Source organism: Schistocerca cancellata, chromosome 7 (assembly GCF_023864275.1).
Source record: "Schistocerca cancellata isolate TAMUIC-IGC-003103 chromosome 7, iqSchCanc2.1, whole genome shotgun sequence".
NCBI classification, from domain to species: Eukaryota; Metazoa; Arthropoda; class Insecta; order Orthoptera; family Acrididae; genus Schistocerca; species Schistocerca cancellata.
Genome location: NC_064632.1, coordinates 236,958,745 through 236,976,210, shown reverse-complemented (window position 1 = coordinate 236,976,210; position 17,466 = coordinate 236,958,745).

Here is a 17,466-nt window from a genome sequence, read left to right as displayed (position 1 = left end):
ACAAAACCCTATCTTTCAACACAGTCTCCGTCCACTGCGACGACCTTGAGCCACCTTTCCGGAAGGCCTGTATGCCCGCACGGTACCACTGCAGTGGTCGACGTCGAAGCCGTCTTGCTGTATCAGTTACCTCTCCACCATCCATTTATTGCTTCCTGCGAACTGCATCCTTTATTAGGATGGCCTTCTGTTAGGCGTCATTCAACTCAGCGGGCATACACCTTTGATGAGTATCCCACCTGGTGGACGAGATTGTCATCACTACCAACAGAAATGTCCAGTTGTGCATTGGCGTGTCTGATTGTGACCCGACGATCACCTCGAATCAGAGAGTCCGCACGTTCCAACTTTGTAGGAGTCACAGGCGTGTGCGGCCGGTAGGCACGCGGGAGATCGGACATGTTTGCGCGACCTTGATGACAGCCATCTCGCCCAACCATACACAGTGCTTTTGTTCACTACCAGGTCTCCGTAGACATTCTGCAAACGCCTATGAGTATCTACAGTGTTCTGGTCTTCCGCCAAAGGAAACTCAGTGAGTCTCTCTGCTTGGAACCCAGTTCCGTTACAGACGCCATTTTGGAGGCTACGTATAGCGCCGTCTATCGAAACTTCACGAAACTATAGAGACTGAAGCGGGAATATTCCACGATGTCCCATAACAAATTCCACATTTTCCACACCGAAATTAGACGGGAAAAATATGTTGCATTGCTTAGTGAACGCTCCTCGTATGTGGCACATTAAAATTTGGAATGAAGGCAAGTTATATTTTGGTGGGGGGAGGGGGGGGGGGGGAAGGGAGGAGAGGACACAAAATTCTGAAAGAGTGCCTCGCCTGTGGCTTGGGGTTGTGACTGAACCGTGAATGACCGGGCGAGGTGGTGCCAGCGAAAATACTTTGGAATAGTATTCCAAAGGACAGACTGTGCCCTACATTCATACGCCATGATCTAATGACACTTCTGTACATTACTGCTTTCAAATGTTCTAAACATTTCTGAGGCGCATGCGGTGTTCATAAAAACACACACACACACACACACACACACACACACACACAGAGGCAGAGCGTGTGTGGTCAGTGTTCCAGGCTGGAGCAGACGAGCCACCCGAGACGGGACGAGCGCAGAAGGCGAGCAGCCGTGTCCGGGCATTCCTCACGTGCTGAGCCAACAGCTCGCTGGCCTGGCCGGCACGCGCGCTTCGCAGGTGGTCCCGCCTCGACAATGGCTCTGACTTAACGGCACTTTTGTGTTAGACAACAACGACAAGAGGGGACTTAATTAGGGTTTCCGAACCAATCTTATTGCGTCAGTGCCATTACTACTATTTGCAGGGTTAATCCGGTTTCAGTAGGACTTGGTAGTAACATTAACGAGATGTCGAGATAGTAATCAAAAGATTGTAAGAGGACGGATTCCTACTCCAACAATATCGTTTTATCTGTTAAGATGTCACAACAGTATAGAACAGCGGAAAAATGCTATCATTTCAGCACAAAAGAGACGAATATGCACAACTTTATGAAAAGACTCTGACTGAAAAGTGGGTACCAGCTGCTCATTGCACCTTCCTCAGCACCTTTAAAATTTTTCGCAGCAATATTGGCATGCGAACATATTCGCCTTCTTTTTAACATGCAACTCACTTCTCAGTCCTGGAAGCTCCCCTAACTGTAACGTGCTCACACGCGTTTGTCTGTCGTGTAAGTCTCTCATACTCATCCACTCCCAATCACCCATTCTCACTCACTCATTCGGCCCAAATCCCTATCATTCACTCTTTATGTCTCCCTTTGTGTAGCTATCTCCTGTCTCACAGCCACTGTCGTCCTCGTTCTGTCCTACTACTAGTGTCTCCTCTCACTCTCGCTATCTCCTTCATTCCTTCATTCCTTCTCACGGCTGCTGTCTCTTCTTACTGTCACTATCTCTCTCTTCCCCATTGTCATAGATTATCTCTCTCATTATGACTGGCTCTCACGCACTTCCACTTTCTCCTTGACTTTATTCCTCTCCCACTGGCACTATCTCCATCACTTTTCACTAGTATTGTTCTCTCACTGTCTACAATGTTCCATTGCCACTGTGTATCTCTCTTTCTCTCACACTGCCATCGTCTCCTTCGCTCTTTCTTTACTACAACCACTGTCCATTATCTTCCAATATTTATTACTTCTCCTTCTCTTTCCCACTGCCACTGTCTCCTTCTCTCTCACCATAAAAAATCGCTAATATGTTCACATGCCAATATTTTTGAGAAATTTTTTAAACGTGTTGAAGTGTAGAATGGGGCAGCAGGTATCCCTCTTTTCAGAATATTTTTAATAAAGAAGAGCACATTCGACTTTTTTGAACTCCAATAGGAGGATTTTCTCGCTGGTTGCCTTCCCTTCCCTGCCACAGCAGGACATGTCACTCATATGAAATGAACTTCTAGGTCAGTAAAATTTTGATAGTTTACTTCTGTGACATTGAAATAACACAAAGCAAATTTTGCACCTCAGATCAGATTTTATATACATAAAAATTTTCATGTGCTTCAGTAGTGCAACGTGGAGTTTCCAGAACCCTTCTGATGGTAACGGAGATATTTTACATCACTTTTCTCTGCGCTAAGTCACTTTAAACTACAGTTTATCACGAATATACTCGTCATAAATCAGTTTATTTAATTGTTACGTGCATATGTTGCGTGTACGAGTAGGGTAACTTTGAACCTCTGTATCTGAGAAAGGGATAAAAATTCAAGGAAATTTTCAGTGTTATTCGAGATTGGGATTTTAGAAATATATCGTAAATATTTCAGCCATTTCCTGTGCTTAGACATATTGAAATCCTCGGCTGGGTTTTGTTCCACTAGTGACGGCGAAAATATAGTAAGAAATCTCTTTTTGGGGGCGGGGACTGCGAGGAACGGCCCATGAAATAATGGTGCCTGCCTAAGCCCCATCATCCCATCAAGCCCAACGTAGTCCACATCAATTAAAAAAAGAACAAAATAATTTACTCCATTTGCCTACGCAGGAGGAAGTATGTGGTATTCATACTTTGACTCTTTACTGTAGGATAGCGACACTAAGACGATCCTTCTGTTGGGTATAAAAATAGTCCCCAGCCCAAGAACTGTCCAAAACATTTGACTCTACCTTTTCATCACCAATAGAAACCGAGGTATGACCACCGGGAAAACGTGTTTTCATGCACGGCGTTTTGGAACAAATTGGTAAGCATGTCCTCGCATGCACACCGATGTAACAAAAAGTTGATATTCACCCTAATACGTATAAGTAATCTGAGGTTAATCTATTGTCGACCTGAGGTACATTTGAACATCACAATGTGTTCTAGACATATCATACCCGTTGTGATATTTCCTTACCTTCTTCCAGCCTTTGAACTCTCCTATGCAACAGTGACGTACAGCTTACCATGGACACCGAAAGATCTATCAGTGACATACGAGTATTTGGCTATACACATGTCAGAAAATTTAAAAAGGGAAATGGATAGATAAGGTTAGATATAGTGGGAATTAGTGAAGTTCGGTGGCAGGAGGAACAAGACTTCTGGTCAGGTGAATACAGGGTTATAAATACAAAATCAAATAGGGGTAATGCAGGAGTAGGTTTAATAATGAATAAAAATATAGGAGTGCGGGTAAGCTACTACAAACAGCATAGTGGACGTATTATAGTGGCCAAGATAGACACGAAGCCCATGCCTACTACAGTAGTACAAGTTTATATGCCAACTAGCTCTGCAGATGACGAAGAAATTGAAGAAATGTATGATGAAATAAAAGAAATTATTCAGATAGTGAAGGGAGAAGAAAATGTAATAGTCATGGGTGACTGGAATTCGACAGTAAGAAAAGGGAGAAAAGGAAACATAGTAAGTGAATATGGATTGGGGCTAAGAAATGAAAGAGGAAGCCGTCTGGTAAAATATTGCACAGAGCATAACTTAATCATAGCTAACACTTGGTTCAAGAATCATAAAAGAAGGTTGTATACATGGAGAATCCTGGAGACACTAAAAGGTATCAGATAGATTATATAATGGTAAGACAGAGATTTAGGAACCAGGTTTTAAATTGTAAGACATTTCCAGGGGCAGATGTGGACTCTGACCACAATCTATTGGTTATGAACTGTAGATTAAAACTGAAGAAACTGCAAAAAGGTGGGAATTTAAGGAGATGGGACCTGGATAAACTGACTAAACCAGAGGTTGTACAGAGTTTCAGGGAGAGCATAAGGGAACAATTGACAGGAATGTGGGAAAGAAATACAGTAGAAGAAGAATGGGTAGCTCTGAGGGATGAAGTAGTGAAGGCAGCAGAGGAGCAAGTAGGTAAAAAGACGAGGGCTAGTAGAAATCCTTGGGTAACAGAAGAAATATTGAATTTAATTGATGAAAGGAGAAATCATAAAAATGCAGTAAATGAAGCAGGCAAAAAGGAATACAAACGTCTCAAAAATGAGATCGACAGGAAGTGCAAAATGGCTAAGCAGGGATGGCTAGAGGACAAATGTAAGGATGTACAGGCTTATCTCACGAGGGGTAAGATAGATACTGCCTACTGGAAAATTAAAGAGACCTTTGGAAAAAAGAGAACGACTTGTATTAATATCAAGAGCTTAGATGGAAACACAGTTCTAAGCAAAGAAGGGAAAGCAGAAAGGTGGAAGGAGTATATAAATGGTCTATACGAGGCTGATGTACTTGCGGACAATATTATGGAAATGGAAGAAGATGTAGATGAAATGAGAGATACGATACTGCGTGAAGAGTTTGACAGGGCACTGAAAGACCTAAGTCGAAACAAGGCCCCGGTAGTAGACAACATTCCATTAGAACTACTGACAGCCTTGGGAGAGCCAGTCCTGACAAAACTCTACCATCTGGTGAGCAAGATGTATGAGACAGGCGAAATACCCTCAGACTTCAAGAAGAATATAATAATTCCAATCCCAAAGAAAGCAGGTGTTGACAGATGTGAAAATTACCGAACTATCAGTTTAATAAGCCACAGCTGCAAAATACTAACGCGAATTATTTACAGACGAATGGAAAAACTGGTAGAAGCCGACCTCGGGGAAGATCAGTTTGGATTCCGTAGAAATGTTGGAACACGTGAGGCAATACTGACCCTACTACTTATCTTAGAAGAAAGATTAAGGAAAGGCAAACCTACGTTTCTAGCATTTGTAGACTTAGAGAAAGCTTTTGCCAATGTTGACTGGAATACTCTCTTTCAAATTCTAAAGGTGGCAGGGGTAAAATACAGGGAGAGAAAGGCTATTTACCATTTTTGCAGAAACCAGATGGCAGTTATAAGAGTCGAGGGGCATGAAAGGGAAGCAGTGGTTGGGAAGGGAGTGAGACAGGGTTGTAGCCTCTCTCCGATGTTATTCAATCTGTATATTGAGCAAGCAGTAAAGGAAACAAAATAAAAGTTCGGAGTAGGTATTAAAATCCATGGAGAAGAAATAAAAACTTTGAGGTTCGCCGATGACATTGTAATTCTGTCAGAGACAGCGAAGGACTTGGAAGAGCAGGTGAACGGAATGGACAGTGTCTTGAAAGAAGGATATAAGATGAACATCAACAAAAGTAAAACGAGGATAATGGAATGTAGTCGAATTAAGTCGGGTGATGCTGCGGGAATGAGATTAGGGAATGAGACGCTTAAAGTAGTAAAGGAGTTTTGCTATTTGGGGAGCAAAATAACTGATGATGATCGAAGTAAAGAGGATATAAAATGTAGACTGGCAATGGCAAGGAAAGCGTTTCTGAAGAAGAGAAATTTGTTAACATCGAGTATAGATTTAAGTGTCAGGAAGTCGTTTCTGAAAGTATTTGTATGGACAATAAATAGTTTTGACAAGAAGAGAATAGAAGCTTTCGAAATGTGGTGCTACAGAAGAATGTTGAAGATTAGGTGGGTAGATCACGTCACTAATGAGGTGTTGACTAGGATTGGGGAGAAGAGAAGTTTGTGGCACAACTTGACTAGAAGAAGGGATCGGTTGGTAGGACATGTCCTGAGGCATCAAGGGATCACAAATTTAGCATTGGAGGGCAGCGTGGGGGGTAAAAATCGTAGAGGGAGACCAAGAGATGAATACACTAAACAGATTCAGAAGGATGTAGGTTGCAGTAGGTACTGGGAGATGAAGGAGCTTGCACAGGATAGGTTAGCATGGAGAGCTGCATCAAACCAGTCTCAGGACTGAAGACCACAACAACAACTACATGTAACTACGCTCGATTTTAGGCTGTTTCCTGGAACCAAACTAAATGGCACAATTTAATTTGATGGTCGCACATTCTATACTTTTAGTATCTATGACATGTTTATAGCTTGCACCATACTCGGGACTACGTGTTCCGCGAACAGTGCAAGGCGGAACTGAACTGCCCAAAACCAATACAATTTTAATAAAATACAATACTGGCTGGCCGACTACACACTTATTTTCGTGTTGCAGGTTAAGAGGCCGCGGACTGAAGCGGACAGTGACACTCCAGAGCGGAGTAGGTAAGTACACCTGCACCATTAATTATCAGCGCATACTTCTCATCTGCAGCAACGAATACCCCTCCACCTCCATCTCAACAGTCTGAAGCTCGACACTAATATAAGTGCTTCTGTATCTTTGTACATTGTTGCTGTTTTCACATTTACCGCTATGCTAGAGCACGTCTTTTATATAACGAGCGATGTCCACACAGCGAGGCACATGAGTTAATCGAACTATTTTACAATCATATCACCTTCGGAGAATAATTTGTAATGCCGACACTGATGTTTCATACGACTAAAACAACGTTGCAAATGCAATCCATTAACCATATAAATTCCACAAATCTGTAACTCAAATCTGTAACTAGATAACGGGGCCTTTTCTGGGTTTTTTTGGTGGGGGGGGGGGGGGGGGAGGCGAGGGGGTCATCAATCTTCTGACTGGTTTGATGCAACCCGCCACGAAGTCCTCTCTTGTGCCAAGCTTTTCATCGGAAAGTAGCAACTGCACCCTACGTCCTCAATTATTTGATGGATGTATTTCAATCTTTGTCTTCCTCTGCAGTTTTTACCCCCTCCAGCTCCCTCCAGCACCATGCAGGTTATTCCCTTATGCCTTACTAGATGTCCTATCGTCTTGTTCCTCCTCCTTGGCAGTGTTTTCCATATGTTCCTCTCCTCGCCGACCACCAAATTTTCAACATTCTTCTGTAGCACCACATCCATAGGCTTAGATTCTCTTCTGTATCGGTTTTGCCACGGTCCATGTCTCATTGCTATACAATGATGTGCTCCTGATGTACATTCTCAAAAATTTCTTCCTCACGTTAAGACTTATGTTTGATACAAGCAGACCTCTCTTGACGAGGAATGCCATTTTCGTCAGTGCTAGTCTGCGTTTCAGGTCCACCTTGCTGCGTCCGTCATACGTTATTTAGCTGCATAGGTTGCAGAACTCCTTAATTTCGTCTACAATTGTAATGTTAAGTTTCTAGTTGTTTCCATTTCTGCTACTTCTTATTACCTTTGTCTTTCTTCGATTTACTCTCAGTCCATAATCTGTACGCATTAGACTATTCATTCCATTCAACACATCCTGCAATCCTCCTTCACTTTCACTGAGGATTGCAATGTCATCAGCGGATCTTATCGTTGATAGCCTTTCACCCTGAATTTTAATCCCACACTTGAACCTTTTCTTTTTATTTCCCTGATTGTTACTTCGATGTGTAGATCGAACAGTAGGGGCCAAAGACTGCATCCCTTGTCTTACTCCCTTTTTAATCCGAGCACTTCGTTCTTGGTCTTCCAGTATTATTGGTTCCTCTTATTTCTTGTACATATTGTATATAACCCGCGTTTCTCTATAGCTTATCCCTATTTTTCTCAGAATTTCGAATATCTCCCACCATTTTACATTGTCGTACGCTTTTTCCAGGTCGACGAGTCCTATAAACGTGTCTTGATTTTTAATTAGTCTTCCTTCCATTATCAACCGCAACGTCTCAACAGCCCAACAGGTGCCTTTTTTACCTTTCCTAAAGCCAAACTCATCGTCATATAACACATTCTCAATCTTTTTCCACTCTTCTGTATATTATTCTTGTCAGCAACTTGGATGCACGAACTGTTAAGCTGATTGTGCGATAATTCTCGCACTTGTCGTTTCTTGCAATATTCGGAATCGTGTGGATGATGTTTTTCCGAAAGTCTGATGGTATATCGCCAGTGTCACACATTCTACATGCCTTCGTGAATAGTCGTTTTGTTGCCCTTTCCCCAAATGACTTTAGAAATTCCGATGGAATGTTATCTACTCTTCTGCCTTATTTGATCTTAAGTCTTCCAAAGCTCTTTTCAATTCTGATTCTAATTCTGGATCTCCAATCTCTTCCCTGACGACTCCTATTTCTTCTTCTATCACGTCATCAGACAAGTTTTCCATTGCGTAGAGGCCGTGAATGTACTCTTTCCACCTCTCCGCTCTCTCTTCTGCATTTAACAGTGGAAGCCCTATTGAACTCTTAGTATCACCCTTGCTCTTAATTTCACCGAAGGTCGTTTTGACTTTCTTACATGCTGAATCCGTCCTTCTGACAATCATATCTTTATCGATGTCTTCACATTTTTCATGCAGCCATTTTGCCTTAGCTTCCCTAGACTTCCTATTTATTTATTTCCTAATTGACCTGTATTTCTGTATTCCCGAATTTCCCAGAACGTTTTGGTACTACCTTCTTTCGTTTCGCAGCTCTTTTCCTTGAACTTACGATGTTCTTTCCAATTTCTGTGACTGTCCGCTTTAGAGATGTCCATTCCTCTTCAACCGTACTGGCTACTGAATCATTTGTCATCGCAGTGTCTATAGCCTCAAAGAACTCCAAACGTATGTCTTCATTTCGTAGTGCTTCCATATCCCACTTCTTTGTGCACTGATTCTTCCTATCTAGTCTCTCAAACTTCCACCTACTCTTCATCATTACTAAATTGTGAACTGGTTTTGTGTCTGCTCTTGGGTAGGCCTTGCAATCTAATATCTGATTTCGGAATCTCTGCCTGATCATGATGTAATCTAACTGAAATCTTACCGTTTCTCCCAACCGTTTCCAGGTATACCTCCTCCTCTTGTGATTCTTGTACAGAGTATTTGCTGCCAGTAACTGATTTTTGCTACAGAAGGGGTTAAGTCTTTCTCCTCTCTCGTTTCTACAATCAGGCCCATATTCTCCTGTAATCCTTTCTTCTGCTCCTTCCCCTACAACTGCATTCCAATTCCCCATGACTATTAGATTTTCATCTCACTTTACGTACTAAATTACCCGTTCGATACCTTCATATACTTTCTCTATCTCTTCATCTTCGGCTTGCGATTCCGGCATGTATATCTTAATTATTGATGTTGGGCTCTTTTTGCTGTCGATTCTGATGAGGATAACCCTATCACTGAACAGTTCACAGTTACTCTTTTTGCCCTACCTTCTTATTCACAACGAATCCTACTCCAGTTATACCATTTTATGCAGCTGCTAATATTATCCTATACTCGTCTGCCAGAAATCCTTGTCTTCATTCCTTTTCACTTCACTGACCCCCACTATATCTAAACTGGGCCTTAGCATTTCCCTTTTCAGATTTTATAGCTTCCGTACCATGTTCAAACTTCTGACATTCCACGGCCTGAGTCGTAGAACATTATCCTTTCGTTGGTTATTCAATCTTTTCCTCATGGTCACCTCCCCCTCTTCTCCAGGAGATATGAATGCGGGACTAGTCCGGAATCTTTTGCCAATGGAGAGATCATCATGGCACTTTTTCAATTACAGGCCACATGTCATATGGATACACATTGTGTCTTTAATGAACTGGTTTCCATTGCATTCTGTATCCTCATGCCGTAGACTGTTGCTAATTCCTTTCGTCTTTAGGGATGGTTTCCCACCCGAAGGGCAAGAGATTGCCCTGAATCTCTATCCGGTTCTCCGTCCTCTTTGACAAGGCTATTGGCTGAATGGGAGTTAGTTCTTATGCCGGAAGTCTTCGGCGCCATTGCTAACGATTTTTATTCAAAATTTAAGCAGGGACGAGGTTCGAAACCGGGACCGAGGACGTTTTGATTACGAATCAAAGGCGCTACCCCAAAATCATGGGTGTACATTCACACGGAGTCGTACAAAACTATTTTGACATACGCGTACGGTTTCTTTGGCTTTTAGCCCGAAATAATAACCTGCTGGAAAGAAATCGCAATACAAGGAAGGAGTTGTGCGACATAAACGAAAGTTGGTAGGCAAGTCTCTACATCCGAAAGATGACGTGTGTTGAAATTTGGCGCCAGTCGGATATGAGTCGGCTAGTGGCGTCACTATGAGAATGCAAATCAGGTTGGCTTTAAATACGCACTTTAACTGTTATGAGCGTTTGTTACCTCTGAAATTGGACATAGTGAGTTGATGTTATTGAAGAAAATCTTTAAGACAACGACGACGCCATTCTCAACAGCTCACTAAATTTCAACGACCTCATGTAATTGTGATACGAGAAGCTGGTTGTTCCTTCCGCAATATTGCAGAAAGACTCGGCAGAAATGTAGCCACTGTACATGATTGCTGACAGCTGTGATCACAGTAAGATACGGTAACAAGAAGACCGTGCCCCATACGGCCACGTGGCACTACCGAGAGGGAAGACCATTGTGTTCGGCGTATGGCCGTGGCACATCGTGCTTCGAGCAGCAGTTTGCACCACAGAGACACTACGAACTGGTACAGGTCGGTTACTCCAAGGATAGTTCCGAGCCAGACGCTCTGTAGCGTGCGTTCCTCCGACCCCAGACCACCACATTTAGTGAGTTCAGTGGTAGCAAGCGAGAGCTCATTGGAGGCTGGAGTAGAGATCTGTTGTCTTTTCTTATGAAAGCTGGTTCTGTCTCGCTGCCATTGATGGCTGTGAGTTGGTTAGGAGTAGTTCAGGCGAGCACGTCCAAACAACCTGTCTGCGGCCGACACATACTGGACCTACACCAGAGGTTATGCGGGTGTGATTTCGTACGACAGCAGGAGCACTATCGGGGTTAACCCACGGACCCTGACTGCAAAGTTGTGCGTCAGTCTGGTGATTCGACCTGTTGTTTTGCCATTCATAAACAGCATTCCAAGGAGTGTTTTCCAACAGGATAACGCCAGCCCACATAACGCTGTTGCAACCCAATATGCTTTCCAGGGTGTCGTTAAGTTGCCTTGGCCTGCTCGATCACCAGATCTGTCTCCAGTCGTGCACACATGCAACATCGTCGGACAACTTCAGCGTCATCTACAACCAGCATTAACAGTGCCTGTACTGACCGACCAAGTGGAATATGCATGGCACTCTGTCCCACAAACTGACATCCGGTACCTGTACGACAGAATGCATGCACGTTTGCATATTTGCAATAAGCGTTTTGGCACTTAGACCGGTTATTAATGTACCAGCATTTCACATTTGCAATAGCTTATTTCGATGGCTTATCTCACGCTTGCTTTAACCGTTGATCTTGCAATCTTTAAAATGTTACCTAGACAAATCTATCCCCAAAATTTCATTCCTTTGCATTACTTGTTTCTTGGTGTTGCGATTTATTTCCGTCAGTGTATTTAGCTGTCCATCAAGATCGAGTAACAACAACACATGTATCACATATTTAGCTGTTACTCGCAGTATTTCTGCACTGGCTGATTCTAGAACGGATGTCTCTGATGTTGGGAGGCCTTTACATTTCTCGTGGAGGTAAACAGTTCGATTTCCCACTGTAGACAGGGATGTATCGTACAGTTTCTGTCTGGAACATTGTGCTTTCACGGCTGTCCTAGATCAGAGGTAGATTATGGTGTAACGTCCCGTCGACGAGTCCATTACGTAAATCAATAAAAAAAACTTTTTTTAGGCCTGAATGAAAGATTTCGAAATTTACGAATTGCCCTCATAGAAAAAGAATCTATTATCAGTATTTTTATTAGCCCTAGTTTCTGAAATACACAATAACATAGTATCAGCTAAATGCAGCGTTTAACTGTATTACGAGGGTGTACTGAAAGTAATGTCTCCGAATTTTGTGTTGTGTTCGCAATATCGGTTGGGATATTACGTGTCGTGCACATGACTCAGTCACTTTCACGCTTCTCTGACGCAAGTTGCAACACTCTGCCGCTAGAAGACTCCGAATCGTAGCGTATAACATGACGATGTGTATGGCAGAACACTTCCAAGATTCAACAGATTTACTAAAGACACTGCCTACACTTCCCTTGTCCGTGCTCTTTGGGAGTGGTGCTGCGTGGTATGGGATCCTTAAACGATAGGATTGACGGAGATCGAAAAAGTTCAGAGAACGGCAACTCGTGCTGTATTATCGTGAAATAGAAGAGTCTGTGTTCCGGAAATGATACGCCAGTTGTGGGTGGCAATCATTAAAACAAACTTTTTCGTTGCTGCGAGATCGTTTCAAGAAATTTCAGTCAGTAACTTTCTCCTCTGAAAGTGAAATATTTTGTTGACTCCTACATGCAGAGGGAGAAATGATCATCGTAATAAAATAAGAAAAATCACAGCTCGTACGGAAAGATTTAAGTGTTTGTTTTTCCCGCGCGCCTTTCGGGAGTGGAACGGTAAAAAAAAAAGGTAGAATAGAGTTTAACGTCCAGCCGACATCTAGGTCATTGGAAAAGGCGCAACAGGTCTACTAAAGAGACTGCATGCACTACGCCTGTCCGCCGTGTACTGGAGTATTGATGTGCGGTTTGGGATCCGCATCAGGTGCAACTGACGGATGACATCGAAAAAGTTCAAAGAAGGGCAGCTCGTTTTGTATTATCGCGAAGAAGGGGAGATAGTGTCCACAGGCATGACACGTGAATTGGAGTGGCAATCGTTAAATGAAAGGCGTTTTCCGTTGCGACGGGATCTTCTCATGAAATATTCAATCACCTGTTTTCTCCTCCGATTGCGGAAACATTCTGTTAGCATCCACCTACATAGGGAGAAATGACCATCACGATAAAATAAGAGAAATCAGGGGTTGCACAGAAAAATTTAAGTGCTCATTTTTCCCGCGCACCTTTCGAGAGTGGATCGGTAGAGAGACAGCCTGAAGGTGGCCCATTGAACCCTCTGCGAGACACTTTACTGTGAATTGCAGAGTAATCATGTAGATGTAGATGTAGGTGAAGGTGGAACGGCAGAGAAATAGTCTGAAAGTGGTTCGACAAGCATTTAAGTGTAAACTGCTGAGCAGTCAGGTAGATGTAGATGCTAATTTCGGTATTAATTTGAGGTGGAATTTATTGAAGGGCACGTGCCTCTGGAAGACACTGCGAAGTGTATCCTGAAGTACGAAGAAAATAAACGAGATTAATAGAATTTTAATGTAAGAGTAAACTTCATATTAGTATTATTTGTAAATTTACAATTAATCGTAACAAAAGATGTTTACAATTAATCGTAACAAAAGATGATGAAGTATACAACGATAGCATTACCCTCACCTCGACGCCTATTTTAACCCTAGGAATGACGAAACAGCGGTGAAGCAGGAGGTGTTTAAATGTAAAGAACACAAACTAATGGAAAGTGCCTTGTTCTGAATTTTTAGGAATACGGATGCTTCTGAAATTTAACGTATTTGCTTACGTTGTTCATCAGTGCAGTATTTAAGTCCACGTGGCAGTCACGACATCTTATTTTCTCTTTTCGCTCCGATCTTTCACATTTCTTTGGTCAACATTGCGGAAATTTTCATTGTGTGTGTGTGGCTGCAGATTTTTCACCTTTAATCGAGAAACGGATAACGAAGTGAAATTAAGCATTTTTGCTGTTTTAAGAATGTGACAGTAACTATATTCACTCTGATTTTACGAATGTTAACTGCGTGCACGGTATTTTGTGTATTGAAGTGTATCGACTGTCTGGCGTCGTAAGAAAGTGCACTAGTTCGTAATTACTGTTCTCATAGGGCTCACCATCCACTTGAAGACACTGCCTCATTGCGCGCATATATATACCAGCTCGGTTAATAACGACCAGTGCGAGATATGAGGAGAACGAAGATGGTCAGCAAAAAAACCGTTTCGTAACCGCCGGCCCGTCAGCCTCTGGCGTTGCGACATGATGAACGGTGCCTCTTGAGAAAACATACTAAAGTCCCGCTGCCCGCCCAGAGACAACGTCATTAACAATGACGGCTTCGTTTTTGCATCGCAGGACTGTTAGTTGCCCAGCAATTCCAGGCAAACGAATTGCGTGCCAGTAGATCCTCAACGAACATATCATAACTTACTGCACATAAACAGGCATATGACACATTATTGTTGTTAGAAATAAATTACTGGAAACAGTAAGGAAGTAACCGTCCGAAGTGCCCTAAGTGCACCGACCCTATAAAAGTATGTAAGAAAATCACATTCCTGGGTGAGATAAAGCGAGAGCTCCTTATGGAAGTACTCCTCAAACTCCAGTGTGAAATGCTGCGACGGAGAAGTGTACGGTTAAAATTCCGAGAACGTACGTCCCATGAAGAGTCAGGTGAAATATTACTTCCTTTCACATTTACATGATTAGTCTGTAATTCACACTTGAGTGTGTGGTAGCGGATTCATTACTTCACTTACAAGCTATATTTTAACATTTCCACTGCCGAGTAGCACGGGTGAAAAATGAATATCTAGTCTTTACGTACTCGATTTGATTTCTCTTACTTTATTACGATGGTCATTTCTCTTTATGTAAGTGGGAAACAACAAAATATTTTGGCATTCTGGAGAGATAGTGGGTTATTGCAATTTCGCGAAAAGATGTTGCCACAACAGAAACCCTTTGTTTTAATGATCACGCATCAACTCGCGTATCATATCCGTACTCTTTCTCCCCAATTTGGAAATAATACAGAACGAGCTGCCCTTCTTTGAACTTCTTTGGTGTTCTGTGTCAGTCCTATCCTGTGAGGATACTATACTGTACAGATGTACTCCAGAAAGCGACGGAAAATGCAGTGTAGACTGTCTCTGTTTGTTGCGTCTCGTAGGTGCCAACGAAACGTATTTAAGTTTCTTTTTAGTTGTAATCCATAAGTATTTTATTGAATCCATAAGCTTTAAATTTGTATTATTTATCGTGTAACGAAAGCTTAACGGAATATTTTAGTGCTAATTTGGGGTACTCACACTTTCTATGTTTAGGACCAAATGCCATTTTTCATACCATGCGGATATCTTGTCTAAATCATTTTGCGATGACTTGTGATGATTTCGTTAGAAGTTAAATTACAGCATCATCTGCAAACAATCTAACAAGGCTGCTCATAGATTGTCCCCTAAATCGTTTATATAGTGGAATTGTCTCATTTTGGGAAGACAGAAGAAGCTGTCTGTTTTACTTGCTAAAAACGTTTTAAAGCCAAGATCACATAAATATTTCTGTATTTAAAACTACCAGTTTCGACAGACTTCGCAGTCATCTTCAGGTTTTAAAAATCTTTTTGTTATTGCGTGAGTTTCAATTTAAAATGAACACGTTTCATAACAAAAATATTTTTTAAGACCAGAAGTTGACAGCAAAGTCGGTCGAAACGGGTTATTTTAACTAAAGAAATATTTATACGATTTTGGCTTTAGATTGTTTTTAGCTCGTTTGTATAGGTTAAGAACAGAAGAAGGCGTAGAACACTTCCATGGGGAACCTCAGATATCACTTCGGTTTCACTTCCCATCGAATAGTACGAGTTGTGGCCTGTCAAAGGAAACCACGAATCCGGTCGCACAGCTATGAAGATACTCCATAGGCATCCAATTTTTTGGAAGCTGCTTGTGAGGAACAATGTCAAAAGCCTTCTGGAATATAGAAACATGGAATAAACTCGAGATTCCCTATCGATAGCACTCATTACTTCGTGCGAAAAACGAGCCAGTTGTGTTCCATAAAGAGGATATTTTCTGCTTACATCCTGATCAAGTGTCAATAGATCGTTTTCTTCGTGGTATTTCACAATGTCAGAACGAGATATACGTCCCAAAATCCTGCTACAAACCTACGTTAGTGATGATTCAACGGATTACTTTCATTTCCTGTCTCGTGTTTTGATGTGAACTGTGCAATTTTCCAGTCTTTACTGTCACCGAAGCAGAACCAGCTTTCATCAGAAAACGCAACAGATGTCCACCCTGCCCTCCAATGAGCACTCGCCTGACACCACTGAAGAAGCAAACGGGAGTGGTTTGTTGCCAGTGGAATGCACGCTACAGGGCGCCTGACTCGGAGCTGTCCTTGAAGTAACCGATTTACAAAAGTTCGTTATGTCACTGCGGTGCCATCTGCTGCTCAAATTGCTGCTGCAGATGCAGTACGATGCGCCAGAGCCATACCCCGTATGCGATGGTATTCCTTCTCGGTGGCCGTCCACAATCCGTTCTTCTTGCGACCGTACGTTCTCGTGACCACCGCTGCCAGCAGTCATGTATAGTGGCTATATTTCTGCCAAGTCTTTCTATAATATCGCAGAAGGAACACCCCGTTTTTGGCAGCCCTATTACACGGCCTCCATCAAACATAGTGAGGTGTCGATAATGGTGTCTTTGTCGCCTTTAAGGTATGTCCAGTCTCCAATCCCAAAGAAAGCAGGTGTTGACAGATGTGAAAATTACCGAAATATCAGTTTAATAAGTCACAGCTGCAAAATACTAACGCGAATTCTTTACAGACGAATGGAAAAACTGGTAGAAGCCGACCTCGGGGAAGATCAGTTTGGATTCCGTAGAAATGATGGAACACCTGAGGCAATACTGACCCTACTACTTATCTTAGAAGAAAGATTAAGGAAAGGCAAACCTACGTTTCTAGCATTTGTAGACTTAGAGAAAGCTTTTGACAATGTTGACTGGAATACTCTCTTTCAAATTCTGAAGGTGGCAGGGGTAAAATACAGGGAGCGAAAAGCTATTTACAATTTGTACAGAAACCAGATGGCAGTTTTAAGAGTGCAGGGGCATGAAAGGTAAGCAGTGGTTGGGAAGGGAGTGAGACAGGGTTGTAGCCTCTCCCCGATGCTATTCAATCTGTATATTGAGCAAGCAGTAAAGGAAACAAAATAAAAGTTCGGAGTAGGTATTAAAATCCATGGAGAAGAAATAAAAACTTTGAGGTTCGCCGATGACATTGTAATTCTGTCAGAGACAGCAAAAGGCTTGAAAGAGCAGTTGAACGGAATGGACAGTGTCTTGAAAGGAGGATATAAGATGAACATCAACAAAAGCAAAACGAGGATAAAGGAATGTAGTCGAATTAGGTCGGGTGATGCTGAGGGAATTGGATTAGGAAATGAGACACTTAAAGTACTAAAGGAGTTTTGCTATTTGGGGAGCAAAGTAGCTGATGATGGTCGAAGTAGAGAGGATATAAAATCTGGAC